Raw genomic sequence first — 18,991 nt, 5'->3', positions numbered from 1 at the left:
AAAAAAAAAATAAAATAAAATAATTTGATGGGGCACCTGGGTGACTCGGTGGGTTAAGCCTCTGACTTCCCCTCAGGTCGTGATCTCATGGTTCACGAGTTCGAGCCCCATGTTGGGCTCTCTGCTGACAGCTCAGAGCCCAGAGCCTGCTTCGGATTCTGTGTCTCCCTCTCTCTCTGCCCCTCCCCCCACTCACACTCTGTCTCTCTGTCTTTATTTATTAAAAATAAGCAAATACTTTAAATAAAGAAAATCCCAAGAATAAAATAAACAAATTGATAGAACAGTTCCTTGAACCTTATTTAAATTTTTGGCAGAATACATTTCAATGTGATGGGGTGGGGGGGGGGGGTCCAAAATGCATTACTTTCCTAGACTTCCTATGTGGGCCATGCTATGAGCCAGGTTGAAAACCTGCTGCTCTAATATTATAACAGCCACTGCAAGTAAATAAAGAACAAAGATGGCATCTTCTTTTATTTTCCTATTCCTTAATACAGAATCTAGTCCATTATCAGTGCTCAGCAATTGAGTACTACATAAAAAGAAGGTAAGCTTAAAGTGTGGTGAATATAAAGAATTAAGATCTGTTTTCATGTCAGTTCACATCTCAAACATCAATCTCCACAGTTCATTATAATTAGGGTGACCAGATATCCAATGCATGCTTGTTGTTTTGATCTAATTATTAACAGTGTCCCTTTTCACTCTCAAAGGTGTCCCACTTTATTATATTTTAAAGTTTTTATTTACTTTTGAGAGAGACAGAGACAGAGGGTGATATGGGGGAGGGTCAGAGAGAGAGGGAGACACAGAATCTGAAGCAGGCTCCAGGCTCTGAGCTGTCAGCACAGAGCCCGACGCGGGGCTCAAACTCACGAACCACGAGATCATGACCTGAGCCGAAGTCAGAGGTTAACCAAGTAACCAAGTAACCAAGTAAGCCACCCAGGAGCCCCAAATGACTATATATAGTCATTTACTTATAATACTGTGATAACGTGGTTTCGGTCGCTGCATTCAAGAAAATTCTGAATATGGTAGTGTCTTCTCCCAAAGATCAAAGACTTCCCATACTTTGACTTTATTACTGCCATTGCTAAGAGGGCCAAGCAGTAAGCAGTGTTAAGTAGAGGAGGCTTTGGGGCTTCCCTGCTCCAGAAGCATGTGCTTCCCAAAAAGAAGGAAAGAATGTACTAAAAAGATTCTACAGGAGTAGGAGAATGCAAGATACAGCAGAAATCTAGCAGAAGTTAGTACCAACTACCTTACGCACTCAGCCTTTCTTCTGAAGCAAAGAATATTGCCCTAGGAAATGACACTATTTACTTCGATTACATCTTTACCACCTGCTCACTCCTGTCTCCTACCTTCACCAATGTTACCAAAGATTTCAAGTAGAAGGACAACAGGTTGGCCTGATTCATAATTTGGAACAGGAAAAATAAGGGAGCAGACAAGAAATTGAAATGTGTCCAAATGTATTCACTAGGATACAAGAGTAAAGGTGATAGAGATCACTTATAATTGTTTTACATTTCTAAATAGGGGTTACACGAGTTAAGGGAGATTAAGTTGAAAGAATTCAATGCAGGCCCACAGGCTATAAGTCTATCGTATTTATTTTAAATAAACTATTTTATATTGATTTCCATTGCAAATTCTAAATGTATATTCTGCAGGGGTGGGGGAAGGGGGAAGCGTACAAGATGGAAAGTCGACAACCCTTTGCCAAAGACGGAACCCTCCCCCCCAAACATGGTAAGCACTGTTATATCATCATATTGCATATCTTCTCGTAGTACTTTCCAAGATGTTTCAAACCAAAACAGTTTAGAATACTCTCCCAGCTCAGGATCTTCCCTCCTTATGGCATTTTCTCTGATAAATAGGAATTTCCCTTAGGGATTCCCTAAAGTAAAGTGGTTGCATTACCTTCTGCTATATAATTAATTGCACTGACAAATAGAGGTCTTCTAGAACAGAATTATTAATCCATCCTCAGTGTGGTATCCACTGCACACAAAGGCTCATGGAAGACATGCCCCAAATGTAAAAACTGTAACCCTTACTGTGTTGAATATGGTGGATAAGCACGCAAACCTGCCATATTACAAAGGTGGGCTTGCAGGAAGGGCTTCATCACAAAAGAGATTCTGCCAAGTTATCTGTACTGGCTTGAGATTTGGAAGACGAAACTAAGTCAAAGGCCATGTTCCTGTAGCTCCGGTTTGTTTTCTGCTGGAAGCATGGCCGCGGAGATGGGATTTTTCTGCATCCACATTCCCACATCTCACCTGTAGCCTTGGGGTTTTCAGGAAGCAGCTATGGTGGAGGAGTGGCTGGACTCCATGTCTCAGGGTCCAGTGGCTACTTTCCTGACCCTGGTTTCTTTTTTTTTCACATTATGAACAAAACATTGACTTATTAGTTATTCTTCGTTAACTAGTACCGATTTCATCTTGTCAAGTTTACCACTGCAGTTACCCAAACAGCCAAAGTCACAATTTAGTGAAAGAACATCATTAAACTGTGTATAATCATCAAAACCACAATGAGGTACCACCTCACACCGTTCAGAATGGCTAAAATTAATAACTCAGGGAACAACAGATTTTAGCGAGGATGTGGAGAAAGGGGAACCCTTTTTCACTGTAAGTGGGAATGCAAACTGGTGCAGCCACTCTGGAAAACAGTATGGAGGTTCCTCAAAAAGTTAAAAATAGAACTACCCTATGACCCAGCAATTGCACTACTAGGTTATTTATACAAAGGATACAAAAATGCTGATGTGAAGGGGCGTATGCACTCCAATGTTTATAGCAGCACTATCAACAATAGCCAAAGTATGGAAAGAGCCTAAATGTCCATCTACTGATGAATGATTAAGAAGACGTGTACACACACACACACACACACACACACACACACACACACAATAGAATACTACTCAGTGATGAAAAATAATGAAATCTTGCCATTTGCAACAACATGGATGGAACTGGAAGGTATGCTAAGTGAAATAAGCAGTCAGAGAAATCCAGATATCATATGATCTCACTCATATGTGGAATTTGAGAAACTGACCGTGGCTTCTTAATCACAAGTACAGCACTGCATTCTTCAAGCCAACAGTTCTGTGGTAGCCTCATGATTCTCTGCAGTCCTGACTGTGGAAAATGTAACAATCTTGTGTGGTTCTGGGTTTTCTTACTGGAAGCTCAGGCTTGAGCCCGCTGGATATGATCCTTCCAATTATTTAGAAGCACCTAATATCATGTATTCAATCCTTCCCGCCTAAAATACCTAGAGGGGTTTGTTTCCCATGGTAAACAGCAACTAAATCCCCCATGTTATCCTTACAATTGTTTGCCAATAATAATAATGACATAATAGCAACAAAAAAGACAGGTTCAAATCATTCATTGTGCAAACAAATCCTGAGTGCTGATGGAAGAGCTCAGATCTTCGCTAGGGACCTGAGCCACGCACAGAGCCCACACAGCACCAGCCTTCAGAGCCCTGCTTCTGATGGGAAGAGGCAACACTCGGTGATGCGGAGCAAAGACGTAGAAGGATCATCTAATCTCAGCGATCTAGCCTCAGCTCTGTCCCTAAATGGCCACGTTTTCTAATTAAGGGGCCACATGGACAAAAGTCCCCTTAAACTGTAACATTCCACATCTCTATGAGTCTTTGTACTCACGAGGGAATTTACTCGGATTTAAGTCCTAACAAAACTTCCTAAATTTCCAGTTCCCTAAATCTGAAGGTCAGAACACAAAGGTCACATAATACACAGAACTCATATAGTTAAAATAGGAACAGGGATCAGTGACCCCCAAACGCTATGTACGATGGCAGCCTCCAGCTGGAAAGCCGCAGGGAGAAAAAAAATCTAACTCGTGGTTGCAGTGGTTGTTAAGAATACTAGAGAACAGGCACAGTTTCTTCAGGGACTCCGTCTTCTTTGCAAATGTCTGCCTCACTGTCTGAAGGAAAGGGGAATATTTACATGCACTCTCTTTGCTCAAAGTACTCAGGCCACTCAGTCACAGAGTGAAAGAAATAATAGGCAAATGCACTAATGCTTAGCTCTCTCAAGGAAAGTCATTAGTTTCTTCATGTCCTGGACAAGAAAATCTCTGCAGCTCATAAAAGAGAAGCAGTTTTGGGGACAGGAAGAAAAATGTCAGGAGAAGCATGGTCATACATCTAATGGCAGTTGGGGTACCGGCTCCAATGGTGGCCTCAGGCCAGCGCCTCCCAGGACCACACTGGGCCTGCATTGACTCATCTGCCAAATGCAGACCACACTCCCTGCTCTGAGTACCTCCCGTGTGCTTAAGAAGACCATGAGAAATACGGAACACAAGAGCATTTTGTAATATACATATAGAGATTATTAATAAAGGAATTTCAAACAAAAGCTACAAATGGGACTTTTTTTCTTTTTTTAAATTTTTTTTTAACATTGATTTATTTTTGACAGATTAAGAGACAGAGCATGAGCAGGGGTAGGGGCAGAGAGAGAGAGAGAGAGAGAGAGAGAGAGAGAGAGAATCCGAAGCAGGCTCCAGGCTCTGAGCTGTCAGCACGGAGCCCGACGCGGGGCTCAAACTCACAGAGTGTGAGATCATGACCTGAGCTGAAGTCTTATGCCCAACCGACTGAGCCACCCAGGCGCCCCAAATGGGACTTTTCAAGCCCAGGCAGCAAAAGGAAATATAAATATAGCCATAATTTTACAATTTTATAATGTAGGGGAAGAAATGGTGATCAGAATTGTAACAAACAATCATGTCCAAAAGAGAAGAGAAACCAGCTCCACTCTGTCATAACTGTCTCAGTTCCTGTAGCACATAGAACAATGGAAAGACTGCAGGGAGGGGCAGAGACGGCCTCTGTGATTGCAACATACCAACTCCATGGACACTCTGGACCGAGAAAATGACATTTTCACCTCGGTAATCTCACAGTGTATGTCCTCTAAGAATGTTTGTGTGGCTCTGTGCAAGCAACTTCAGCACTTTCTCAGCCGTATCTCCAGGAAAACGGAAATAATGGTCACAATGCAGGAATGAAATATAAGACTGATAGTTCTTTGCAACTGCGCGATTAGAAGGAGAGCTCTCGGCTAGCTCACCTGGATGGACAGGCATGCACGGGCAGACCTCGCCCGTGAGTGGATTTCAGGACCCCAGCAGCACAGGCAGGTTCGGGTAATACTCAGGCAATAACTAACCTTAAAGGAAGTAGAGACAGCCTAAGCAGTAGGTCAACACAAGCAAATGCTGAGCTCTGGACCAAGAGGCAAAGCAGTCCTCCAGCTTTAGCCTATTGGAGAGCAGCCAGCTTAGGACACAGATGAGGTCTGAGCTAAAATTCAAGCCCCAGGCCCAAGGACACACAGCCACAAGAAGAGTTATATTTCACAAAGCAAAATGGCACCCTCTTGGTCTGCACTGGGCTAGAGTTATCAAACAGATCTCCAGGGCCTTGGGACATCAGGTGACAAAGGAGCTAAAATAAGCAAGATAAATTAACCCTACCTGTAATTCACCAAAGAGGAGACCTCACTGGCAAACAAATAGAGCAAAAATAAATAACAATAAAATATACACACATGTAGGCAACTTCAATAGTAAGGGAATGCAAAACAGGACAACAATGAGATACTACTTTTCACACACAGTTTGGCAAGAAATTAGAAGAGTCAGAAAATTTACTTTGGGAACAGTTGTGTCAGGAAACTGACACTCAAAATATTATGTTTCTTTTATAAATGCATATTTTCTATTTCTTTGACGTATATTTGATGTCAATGGCCGCAATGGCAGACAGAGTGGTTGTGACAGAGACCATCTGGCCCTCAAAGGCTAAAACAGCTCCTACCTGACCATCCACAGAAACATTCTGCAAGCCCCAGTTCTAAATTAAAAAAAGTATTGTTTCCAATTACTAGAGATCTAAGAAATCTGTTCGGTTTTTAAGCCTTTTCTAGGTGTTGTTGCAACGGTCTAAGATGACCCTTAATTCATATTAGGGTCTATTTGGATGTATATTCATGATATAACTTGTTTTTATTGACGCTTAGCAACTACCCCAAGGACATTACAATAGTCCTCCCTCTTCGGAGTGTTTCGAGATGCTGCTTCACTGCATATTCAGTTCCACGTGCAGGGGCTCCGTCGCTGGTGGTCATGTTACTGAGAGAGCCTCCTATTCCAGCACCAACACCACCATTTCACTTATAGTTGCTTTATAATGCACCTTAGCATCTGGCCAGGCTGGCCCCCGTTCCTCACCACTCCTGGTTTTCAAATTTCTCTTAGCTCTTCTGCCTACCTTTTATCAAGACAGTTTTGGAATTCATTTTTGTTAGGATTCGAGAACAATACCCTCAAAAGCTGGGCCCAGATGACATGCAATGTAGAGGAAATTAACTCCTTAACCACCTTCCTATCTCCATTTAGGAAGGAGGTGTATCTTTCCCTTTATTCAAGAGGTCCTTGGGGGTACTCAAAAAGTTCTAGAACCTTTTCCTACAAGCCAGGCACAATTCTCATTAAAAGATGCCCTCTTTGCTTTGCAGTGAATAGGCTTGCAAAGATCACAAAGAATTCATTTTCTAAGGCCACATACAAAATGTAACTGCAAATGAGACATGAGGAGACATGTTTAACCTTACAATAACCAAAGAAATGCTAATACCAAAGAAACAACACATTGAATGCTGGCAGAAGCAGCAAGATAGGCAAGATACTGACTCCCTCATGCATTCCTGCAGCAGCTATGGAAACATCCCCTAGAATACAAGCCATCAGTGGATTTGAATAACCATACAATGTTAACCTCTGACCTTGATATCTCAACCCTCAGACATCAAGCTAAAAATTGCTGATGGACTAAGCTATACTGATGTATAAAAATGATAATCACAGCAATATATAAAAATAATGGAATAATTAAGTAAGATACGGTGTAACCACTCAATGCAATATTAAACAGGGTTTAAAATTGTAATCACTCAAGACTATGCAGCGATACTTAACGTATGATGCCAAGTGATACATAGCACTATGGTAATTTATGCTAATAGCTAAAGATTACAAGGGAATACACAAAAATGATAGATCATACCTGTATCTAGGTGGTAGAATTATAGGTGACATTTTTTTTTCTACTCCACGTTCTGGGCCTTGCACAATGTTACATTATTTATATAATTAAAAAATACAAAAGAGGGGGCAAATTTTCAGGTGTCTTCCAGATCAACAGTTTGCAATTCTTTTGCTCTTAAAGGTGGAAATAGGAGACTGAGGCAAGTGCACCAACTTTTCAAAGGCCCACAGATCAAGTACAGGCAGAATTGAGACTAGAACCCGAATCTCGAGATTTTAGAGGTAGTATTCTTTCCGACACAGCATTTTGCGGTGTCCTTTTTCTAGGGGCCAACCAACTCTTGGGTCATTTTAATATTTTTACATATTATAAATAAGTAAATGAAAAGAGCAATGATCTATTACCTCTCTTGAGAACAATGGCTTTAAAAATCTTAGAAAATGTCTTGATTGGCTGAGGTTTGAATCAAATGTCTTTTCTGAATACGGCTATTCCACAGAGAAGAAATCCAGTTGACCCTTGACCCTTAACCAACTAAGAAGTCAGGGTCACTGATCCCCCAAGCAGTAGAAAATCTGTATATATCTTTCAAGGCCCCCAAAACTTACCTACTTAATAGCCTACTGTTGACTGGGAACCTTAGCAATCACCTAAACAGTCAAGTAACATATATTTTGTATATTATGTGTATTATATACTGTATTCTTTCAGTAAAGTAGCTAGAGAAAAGAAAAACTTATTAAACAAATCGTAAGGAGGGGCACCCAGGTGGCTCAGTAGGTTACGTGTCAGGCTCTTGATTTCAGCTCAGGTCATGATCTCACGGTTCATGAGATCGAGCCCCACGTTGGACTCTGCACTGACCCTGCAGAGCCTGCTTGGTATTCTCCTTCTCTCCCTCTCTCTCTGCCCCTCCCCTGTTCACGTTCTCTCTCTGTCTCTCAAAATAAGTAAACTTAACAAAAATATGAAAGAAAGAAAATCATAAGGAAGAGAAAACACACTTATTGTACTACGCTGTATTTATGTATTTACTCTTATTTATTTATTATTTTTTTAAGTAGCCTCCCCACCCAGAGTGGAGCCCAACACGGGGCTTAAACTCACAACCCTCAGATCAAGACCTGAGTTGGACGCTTAACTGACTGATCCACTCTACTTAATTTTTTTACAATTTTTTTAAACGTTTATTTATTTTTGAGAGAGAGACCCACACAGAGCATGAGTGGGGGAGGGGTAGAGAGAGAGGTAGACACAGAATCCAAAGCAGGCTCCAGCCTTGGAGCTGTCAGCCCAGAGCCCGATGTGGGCTGGAACTTGCGAACCAGGAGATCATGACCTGAGCCGAAGACAGATGTTTAATACACTGAGCCATCCAGGCACCCCTGTATTTATGTTTTAATAATCCACTATATGTGAGGGGCGCCTGGGTGGCGCAGTCGGTTAAGCGTCCGACTTCAGCCAGGTCACGATCTCGCGGTCCGGGAGTTCGAGCCCCGCATCGGGCTCTGGGCTGATGGCTCAGAGCCTGGAGCCTGTTTCCGATTCTGTGTCTCCCTCTCTCTCTGCCCCTCCCCCGTTCATGCTCTGTCTCTCTCTGTCCCAAAAATAAACAAACGTTGAAAAAAAAATTAAAAAAAAATAATCCACTATATGTGGACCCACGTAGTTCAAACCTGTGTTGTTCAAGGGCCATATGTCAGTCTTTTCCACAAATGCCTGCATACTACAATCTTGCTTTTTAGAAGTAGTACTTTCCTCATAAAGTCAGAAAACAATTTCAGGGCTAAATCAAGCATTAATTTAACAAAAAAGATAAACTTCAGCTTTGGACATTTACTTTAGAAGCTAAGAGGTCTCAACTTGCAATATTATCACTCCAGGAAAAAAAAAATCCCTTCAAAATTTGAAAGCTAATGAGAACTATTTCTTTGACTCTTCTCACTGCAACCTGACAACACATTTGGCAGAGAGGTGTTTATATACCTGTATACACAATGGATAACCATAATTAGTTTCTAATATCCTGTAATGTCTAAAGATAACATTTGGAGCCCACATGTATTCGAACACTCTGTGAATTCTGAGGGGGTTCTAATTAGGTCCCAGTGGAGGTAATATTTAGAAAAGAACAAGGTAAAAGAAATCATCAAATAAAAGACAGCAAGAATAAATGGTTAATAAGGCAGAGAGGCTCCTGTGTGTGTGTGTGTGTGTGTGTGTGTGTGTGTGTATACTAGGATTTAAGCATTATCTACTGAAGGCACATTTTCCAAGAGCTTGAGCAACCACTTCTAGCAACTGGTGAGATAGTTTCCTATTTCCTGATATGCTACACAACTTTCTCCTTCCCATGGTTTTCTAAATATTGAGTGACATATCAATCATCCCTCAACCTGCTGTTTTCAGTCACCTTCTGAAAAAAATGCCTCTTTCATCCTGCCTTGACACTATTCAAATCATGATAAAATAAACATTGAAGGGGCAGGGGTTGGGGCGAGGCAGAAATTAGGATGCATTTTATTGACTAGTAAATATATTCATAGAAGTATATTATAATTACAATTAAAATATAATTTTATGTTGCAGATGCCTGGGTGGCTCAGTTGGTTGAGTGACCGACTCTTGATTTCAGCTCAAGTCATGATCCCCACGGTCACAGCATCAAGCCCCATATCGGGCTCTGTGCGGACCGTGGAGCATGCTTAAGATTCTCGCGCTCTCTTCCTCTGCCCCTCTCCCCCACTTGCACGCTCCTCCCTCTCTCCAAAAAAAAAAAAAGCTAAGTGTGCACGTATATAAAACTTTATGTGTATATAAAGAACAATCACCTCAGCAGAGAGAAAGAATTTGAGGGTTAAATTTACAATGAAAGATGAGTATGCCGGCGACTTTGTGAGAGTCCTCATTCAAGTTTAATCTTTCCCTCACACATACTCCTAATGCACACTTTTGTGCCTTTAATGTTAGACACGTCTTAGCCCAGTTAGTATTACATCCTTCCCGTTAAGATGTCTGTCTCTTCTGCCAGACATAAAGCTCCTTGAGGGCAGAATTATACTTTAATCATGTTTTCAAGTCATAAAGCACCTCACACACAACTTTACCAGTGCCTGGTAAAGAAAATACATTTCATTAGGTAAAATGTATATCTATTTGTGGCAAACCATGCTAAGGAGGTGGGGAGAAAATAGATTAAATGGGGAATAATTGAGAATATGTACAAAAAATATCAATTAAAATGGATTATATGCCCCTATACTACCCACAGTCAACACAAACAAACAACCATATTAAATTTTCCAGAAATACATTAGAAAATATCTTCTGTGTCTCGTGTCACCCCTGATGATGTCTAGGAACAAATGTACCACAGCAGGGTGAAAAGGAAAGTACAATTCAAGGTACAGTAGAAAGGAACTGGATTCAAAACCAGAATCCTCATAAAATTGAGTATCTGACAGAAGTCAGTCATTTCACAGTAAAATCTTAAGACATAAAAATAAAAAAAAATAAGGCAAGAAGCTAAACACCCGTAGGCTTCAGTGGATAGCACACAATGAGCATTATTGATAAACCAGCACTATACGGACTTGAACCTCGTCTGGGCCTTAGTTTTATATCAAGGTTTTGGGCCCTATGTTTCTACAGGTAAAAATACCAGGAGACAAAACCGTATATGTTAGGAAAACAACGCACATGCTGAGGGTAAGACACAAAGGAGGGGACCAATACAGTCAAGGAATATACTCTTTTTGTAGAAGTTAATGTCCCAATAGCTTCTGGGGGAAAATCTTCAAAAAAATGCTACATTAATTTAAACAAAAAAGCAGCATAAGAAAAGAAATAAGGCCCTAATTATTACCATGCAATGAACATCTAATACACATACTGTTTTAGGTACTGAGGAGGGTACAAAAGAAATATCGTATATATAAACCCGAAAAAGCTTAGAGTTTAACTGGAGAGTGAAAACAAACATCATTACTACGTGTAAAGGTGAACAAAGAAGAGTTCTTTAAAGATTCCATTTAAAGAGCTTTTGCGTCCTTTATGGTAGTTAAAAAGTGGACATCAACTCTGTGATGTAGACAAGACAGACATTAATAACTCATTTTACAGATGTGGAATTTGAATTTGAGAAAATCAGTCAACCCATCCATCAATCAATCACACAAACAGCAAATGACAAAGCCTGGACTCAAAGAGCTAGACTCCAGATTTCTAAATAAATCCGAGTTCCACTGTATCATGCCACCTCCCTTCCAGCTTTACTGGAATATACAAGTGACCTGGGTGAACGCAGACATTCACAGAAGACCAGAGACCGGTGAACACTGCCTGGGTTAGTAACGATTAGGAAGGACTACCTGGGCAAAAGGGACTGGAGACAGGTGCCACACTCTAGAAGGAAAGGAGGCAGAGGGCTTGTTCTTCTCCAGATTCCTCAAGCAATCTCATCTACTGTTCGCTTTCATCATATCCTGACCATTCCCAACTCCAGTCCTGACTTTTCTTCTAGACTCTGGGCTTGCAAATTCAGCAATTCATTTGCAGAAATCTCAAATCTGAAAAGTTTTTTTTTTAAACCTCCCATTCTATCCTATACCCATAGAGATATGGAACTTCCTTCACTATTGCCCATTTCAATGAATGGCACCAGCCAGTCCCCAAAAATCAGAAACAAGGGAGCCTACTCTGTACCAGGGTAATGCACTAGTTTCAGGCATGGTGCCTTCCCTCAACATGGTTTCAGGTATGACAGCTCCCTCGAGGACCCTCTAGAGACTACCGAGGGGTAGAATAATCCCCAGGGCCCCCAACCATAAAACCATTTTAGGAATAGTAAAATACCCAGTTATTAATAATTCCATCTCAGGTTGTCAAAGAAAGGAAATAGAGGAAAGGAGAGAGAAGGAGAGGGAAGAAGAAAGAGAGACAAGAAGGGAGGGAAGGACAGGAAGAAACTCGGTGGCAGAACCAAAGGTCAAAATGGGGCATTTTTTTTTTAATTTAAAATTTTTTTTAATGTTTATTTATTTTTGACAGAGAGAGAGAGACAGAGCATGAGCAGGGGAGGGGCAGAGAGAGAGGGAGACACAGAATCTGAAGCATGCTCCAGGCTCTGAGCTGTCAGCACAGAGCCCGACGTGGGGCTCGAACTCACAGACTGCGAGATCGTGACCTGAGCCGAAGTCGGATGCTCAACCGACTGAGCCACCCAGGCGCCCCAAGATGGAGCATTTTTAATTTAATTTACAAATAAGTGTCGAAGTCTCACAATTTAACTCTGGGTTCATATCACTGTCACATATTGACAGCTATGTGTCTTTAATCACAGCATCATCATGGACATGTGCCTGACTCTCTAATACCCATTTACTAAATGAGGGACAGTCAACTCCAGAGCCTGAAATAGGTAGAAGAGAGTGATGCAGAGGATGGCAGGTTAAGAAAGCACAAGGGCAAGGACCATAGGCTCCAGCGTCAGACTGCAGAGCCTGAACCTGGCTTTTGTCACTTACTCACTTTGTGACCTTGGCAAGCTGATTTAACTCTGTACGGCTTAGTTTTCTAATCCAGGAAGATGAGCTGTAAAGATGTAATGAAATAACTAAGGAGCCAAAAATTATCAGGGGAAAAGAGAATTTCCTCTTTGAAGGGACACAAACCACCTGAGAATCTGACGGAGCCGGGGGTGAGGAGAGTACACCCTCACACAAACATGGAGAATTATGCAAACAATTTCAGGAGGCGCACGGACCATGAACCCTTAATTTCATAGTCCTTAGACCAGATCATCTCTAAACTTCTTCCTCTTGCAAGAGCCTATGATGTGAGCAGCACAGAAACGAGTCCCGAGGGATTCCTGTAGGTTTCAAGAGAAGCAAACACAGGCAAGCTACACTCGGACACCTTTGGTTTCCATGTGATTAGCAAAAGTCTGTCAAATGATTATAAGGAACATATCCAAGGCCTTGAGTCAAAGGGAATTCAAACCAAAGTGTAATACTGCCATGGACTCAATTGCGCCCCCCCCCCCCCCCTCCCCATGTAGCGGCCTAACACCCAAAGCGATATTTGGACATGGGGCCTCTGGGAGACAACTAGCTTTTGATGAGGGTGGGGCCCTAATGATGACACTAGTGCCCTTATAAGATCCCAGAGCGCTTTCTCTGTCTCTTCTCCCTCCCACCTTGCGAGGACACAAGTGAGAAGGCGGCCTTGTGCGAGCCAGGACGAGAGCTCTCACCAGCCCCTGAACATCCTTGCACCACCATGATCTCAATCCTCCAGTCTCCAGAACTGTGAAAAACAAATAAACAAATAAAAAAAAATTCTGTCGTTTAGGCCACTCGGGCTACGATGCTTCGTTACGGCAGCCTGCGCTAATACGGATTCCTTATCCAAAAGCATGCCTATAGATGCAACCCCATTTCCTCATGATGGGATAAAATACTCACCGTGGGCTTTGCCATGAAAACGCTGCCTCATCCCAAGTGACCGAGAAGCAGCATTTTTTTTTTATTTTAAATTTTTTTTTTCAACGTTTATTTATTTTTGGGACAGAGAGAGACAGAGCATGGACGGGCGAGGGGCAGAGAGAGAGGGAGACACAGAATCGGAAACAGGCTCCAGGCTCTGAGCCATCAGCCCAGAGCCCGACGCGGGGCTCGAACTCACAGACCGCGAGATCGTGACCTGGCTGAAGTCGGACGCTTAACCGACTGCGCCACCCAGGCGCCCCGAGAAGCAGCATTTTTAACTATAACCTATACGGGTTCATTTTTTCACTGGCTTCTAATACTTTAAAAAATAACTTTAACAGAGGCATCTGTACTTTTTCTACTTACTCCAGTTAACAAACATAAAGAGTAAGAGGCAGTAGAAAATGAGGAAAAAGTACCTGGGCTTTAGGCATAATTAATTTCATACCTGGCTCACCACAGCTAACCTGGGTGACCTTATGGTTTTAATTATCAATTCTTCATATTATATCCATCAAGTCATACCACTGCCCTTTCAAAAATATCTGCATCCTGAGAAAAAAGTTCAAATTTATTCTTAATCTTCATAATCTGCTCTCAAATTACAGTTCCAACTATATTTCCCATAATTTCCCCCCAAAGGCCCTACTCTGCAGATTCTAACCAATATTCTACGTTCACCCTCTCCAACATAGCCCATACTGTCTTAAGAAGGTCTTTCTCTTAGCTCAGTCTAGTGCATCATTGTGGGGTGAACTCCCTTCCACTCTACAGCAATCAAAAACCTACTTATCATGCCATAGCATGGATGAAACTGGAAAACGTTGCACTCAGTGAAAGAAACCAGTTATAGAAGATCAGCTACTGTATGAATCCACTTACAGGAAATGCCCAGAATAGGCAACTCTACAGAGAAGAGAGCAGATTACAACTGCTCAGGACTAGGTGAAGGAGATTTGAAGAATAAAGAGTGATTGCCAACGGGTGTGGATTTCTTTTTGAGGTGAGGAAAATGTTCCAAAATTGATTTTGGTGATGGCTGGACAACTCTGTGAACATAATAAAGACCAATGAATTGTACACTTTAAAAGAATTAATTGTATGATATAGGAATTAGATCTCAATAAAGCTCTTAGAAAGAAAGAAAGAAAGAAAGAAAGAAAGAAAGAAAGAAAGAAAAAGGAAGGAAGGAAGGAAGGAAGGAAGGAAGGAAGGAAGGAAGGAGAGAGGGAAGGAAGAAGGGAGGGAGGGAAGGAGAGAGGAAGAAAGGAAGGAGGGAGGGAGGGAGGGAGGGAAGGAGGAAGGAAAACATACCCATCCACCTAGTCTCTTCAAATGTATAAATGTATTTTCCCTACTTTGTCAGAGTTAAAACTCCTTCAGTTGAACTCCCTCAGAATGTTATTTGTACCTCCAGTTAACGTCTCTCATTCTAGCTGGCAATATAATTATGTTTAGTTCTTCCAGTGTCTGCCTCCCCCACTAAACTATGAGTGCTTTCAGAGTAAAACAAAACTATGCAAGACATTTCCATAGCCAGGCCTCTGTTAACCATTAGATTCTTTTGTGCACATTAGAAAAACGCACCTGGACTTGGGCTGGGAAATAGAGTGAGGTTAGGACTTGAGTCTCTCCTGCCCTCCTGCCATCGAGCACGACATAATCTGAGTGACAGCAAGCAGCAGCCCTGCCTATACCCTTCTCCTCACCTCCAACAATCCAGTAAAATTCTTAACCCAAGGGAGGCACTCCCAATAAATAAATTAATACCTGCAGAATGAAAATGATACATCCGAAACCATGTCTTACAACAAGCCACTCCCAGATTCCAGCAGAAAGCTCAAGGCATTTGAATTTGGGTTTCTCTTTACCAGTTATTTATTTTCGTGTTTCTTAACAATGACATAAAAAAATGTTTTCCTTACTAATTGGATTCAAAGACCTGGGGCGTACATATGAAATACAGCGAATTATTTTCACATATTTAAGTAGAAAGGAAAAACAGAATTTTTTTTTTCTTAAGTCAATTTACAATTAACTAAAACAGGTCAAGATATTATGAAAGCCTGCCTTTTATAGAGGAGACAGCAAAAAAAATATTACTGAAAGGAGTTTTAGCATCAACCCAGGTTTTAAAATGTTCCTTGTCTCTGGGGCGCCTGGGTGGCGCAGTCGGTTAAGCGTCCGACTTCAGCCGGGTCACGATCTCGCGGTCCGGGAGTTCGAGCCCCGCGTCGGGCTCTGGGCTGATGGCTCAGAGCCTGGAGCCTGTTTCCGATTCTGTGTCTCCCTCTCTCTCTGCCCCTCCCCCGTTCATGCTCTGTCTCTCTCTGTCCCAAAAATAAATAAACGTTGAAAAAAAAATTTTTTTTTAATGTTCCTTGTCTCAATTTTACACTTGAGCAGAGTCCTGACCATTTTGCGCTTCATGCGGGAGGCTTCTGTGTCCAAACCCACTCTCCCTTGCCCATCTTTCCCTGGCTAACTCCATTTCTTTGGAGAAACATACCTTACCCACAAACTAGGCCAGGAAGAAAAAAGTGTTTTATATTCCCACAACAGCCTGCACCCGTTTGCTTTGTATCACGTATCACGACCATAATTACACAATTATCTGTGAAATTATGAATGTGATCATTGTCGTTCCTGGACCGGAAGCCCTGCAATGAGAGGGCCTGTATCAGCCTGGTATCCACAGTTGTGGTTAAAGGCCTGATACTTGGTCATGGTAGGCGCTCAAGAACTAGTTGCTGATTAAATCAATGACCTCTCCTCATTCAAAGCATTAGCTTCTTGAAAACAGGAATAGTGTTTAATTTATCTTGGTGTCACCTATTGTGCCTGGTTCATTGTCCAATAGGTAGATAACATCACAGAATTCACACGCAGGTGAATGAATAAATGACCTGCATAGTGAGTCACTATTCATGCATGGTGTGTTAATAGTAAAATAGCACACTTGAGTGCGTTAGGAGGTGAAGGCAACCGTGCAAGGAAGCTGGACCCAATAAGAGATCGTGGACCCACGACAAGAAGGCCGCGGCCGAGATCGAAGATGTCCACAGTCTAAGACTGATGCCAGTTTCCTTGGGCTCGAAGAGTTAATTCTCTCCCAACTCCAATGGGTGTGACCGTTTCCCAGATGCAACTAGGCTACAAATCTTGTGTTGTATCAAGCAGAACCCAAGAAAACCAGGCCGTTAGAAAAATAGAATCACTCAAAACAAAACCAAAGCTCGAACAGCCAAAAGACCGGCCAGGGTTAAGCAACCATGAGAAGGTCAGGGTGTGCGTGCCACGCAGAAAGCAAACAGGCTGCAGCTTGAAACACGTCTCCCCTGTAAGGACTTGTCCGGAGTCGTGCCCCAGCAGCCTCTTCAAGTGGCTTTTGATGTGAAAAGGTCATTCTGCCAAACACAGTTTAGGTAGATGCCAGTGGCAGACCTCCCTGAGGGGTTGAAGGGGTCCAGAAGGTAGCGAGGGAAAGTGTGCGGATAAAGAAGGACACTACTGTGTGCCAAACCCTGCGCCAGACACTGGCAATGCGCATCCCGGAGCTCAAGACCCGCAATCAAGATGCTGGGAACCCAACTGTGCAGTTTAATGACAACCACCATCGAAAACCCAAAGAGCAGAATGATAATCATGGGGCTGATTAGGTGAGGACTCTGAGAGCATGGCCCACCCAGCATCACAGGATCTATCAAATCAATGGAGCCGCCGTCATTCTGGAGCACCGGACCAGGGTGTGCATCCCGGCTCCGACACTCACGGGCGGTGTGGCCTTGGGAAAGTTACGTGAACTTGAACTTGGCGCTCTTGTGAGCCCTCCTCTGTTAAATGAAGAGCAGGACAGCCCTCAGTTCAAGGTGAGTTCGGATTCATAAGCAGTGATGGAGGCCACTGAGGGACAAAACACTGCCTAACAGATTCACAAATGCCACAACAGGTAGGACCTTACATTCAACCGGAGGTCAAGCGCCTCGTTTACGAAGAGTCCACACCTCAGGCCCAGCGAGGAGAAGGGGCGTGCCCACATCCACTCAGTAAATCACCTTACCCAATCCGGGTGAGCAGTCAGGCTCGGTGATTTATGATGCCTGGTGCTGCTCGCTAGCACACGGAGCCGCCGACAGAATTGTTTGCTAACAGATGTACTATGCTTCACATGGTACCTGGCTCAAAGGCAGCAGCGTGTATGTGTTTGTTATCACCATTGATAAAATAATGCCGTTACAAATAATGTATCATAGGGTGCTTTGTAGTTTACAAAGCCTGTTCATATCCACGATCTCATTTAATCCCCACAACGACTCCAGGAATCAGGACTCCCCAGCCCTGGGCACATGGGGTCAAATGACGCACAGAGAGGTTTCTTGGTTTTCCCAGGATCCCATAGCTGGTGAGCAGAGAAGTGCAGCCCGGAAACCCACGTTGTCCCGTGTACCACACACAGGGCAGATAACCGCTAGCACGGGAATTGAGATTTCTGGTGGAGACTTTCCACGAGCTCTACTCTAACAAACCTCCTACCTAAAGGAAGAAACTCAAAGGCATGAGAATGTCTTTCTGTTTTTGCCGCAGCTGGCTTAAACCTAGCAGAAGGAATATCTTCCTTGGAGCCGGGGTTTCTTTCCCATCTACGGAGAGAGATGGCCTTCCTGCTGAGACACAGGTGATGGACCAAGAAGAGGCTAAAACCGGGAGGAAGGGGGAGCGAAAGGAGAGAAATAACCACTGATAACTAGGCCACAGCCCTCGAGCACCTGGTGATGAGCTAGCTAATCCTTCTCCTTACCAGGAAGACTCTAACCACCACTTTGCTGTAGTGAATCTCTTAGCAGGAGGTAAGACAGAGAGATGATAGGTGGGGCATAAACCTCTCTTTCACACATATCTCTTCACGGAAGTGGGTAAATTTCTCAAGGGAACAGTAACAGAGGACTGGCCTGGTGTGGGTGAAGTCCTCCTAAAAATGAAACTGCCAAAGGACTAGGAAGGTTCTTCTTACCTTGAAGGTAAAAGAGTTTCATTATAGGCTTTTATCTTTCATCTATGCATGAATGCATCTATCTATCTACCTACCTACCTACCTACCTACCTATCTACTATCTAATCAAGAGAAGCAAATAACTCCTTTCTTTTTAAGAGTATATTATTTAAAACAGAAAAAAAAGTACTGGACAGGTAAAAGAGAGACCTTGGTTTTAGTTCTGGTTTTGTCACTAAGTAGGAGAGTGAATTAAGAAAGGCTATCAAAGCCTTCCAGGATTCTATTTCCTCATCTGTCAAGTGTGGGCTCGGGCAGATCAACAAGGACCTTTCAAGCTTAAAAATGGAAAGAAGAGGAAAGGAGGGGAGGGGAGGGGAAGAGAAGG

General features: G+C 42.6%; 1 protein-coding gene across 4 annotated transcripts in view; it reads right to left on the bottom strand.

Annotated features, from left to right (window-relative positions):
* The window catches only part of LPP (LIM domain containing preferred translocation partner in lipoma), a 692,086-nt gene that overhangs the window by 467,122 nt on the left and 205,973 nt on the right, over positions 1 to 18,991 (bottom strand). The gene's annotated exons all lie outside the window — the stretch shown is intronic.

Source organism: Herpailurus yagouaroundi, unplaced genomic scaffold (assembly GCF_014898765.1).
Source record: "Herpailurus yagouaroundi ecotype Mexico unplaced genomic scaffold, PumYag 159, whole genome shotgun sequence".
Classification (NCBI taxonomy): Eukaryota; Metazoa; Chordata; class Mammalia; order Carnivora; family Felidae; genus Herpailurus; species Herpailurus yagouaroundi.
Note: the sequence above shows the minus strand (reverse complement) of the source record. Positions and strands in the feature narration are given on the sequence as shown.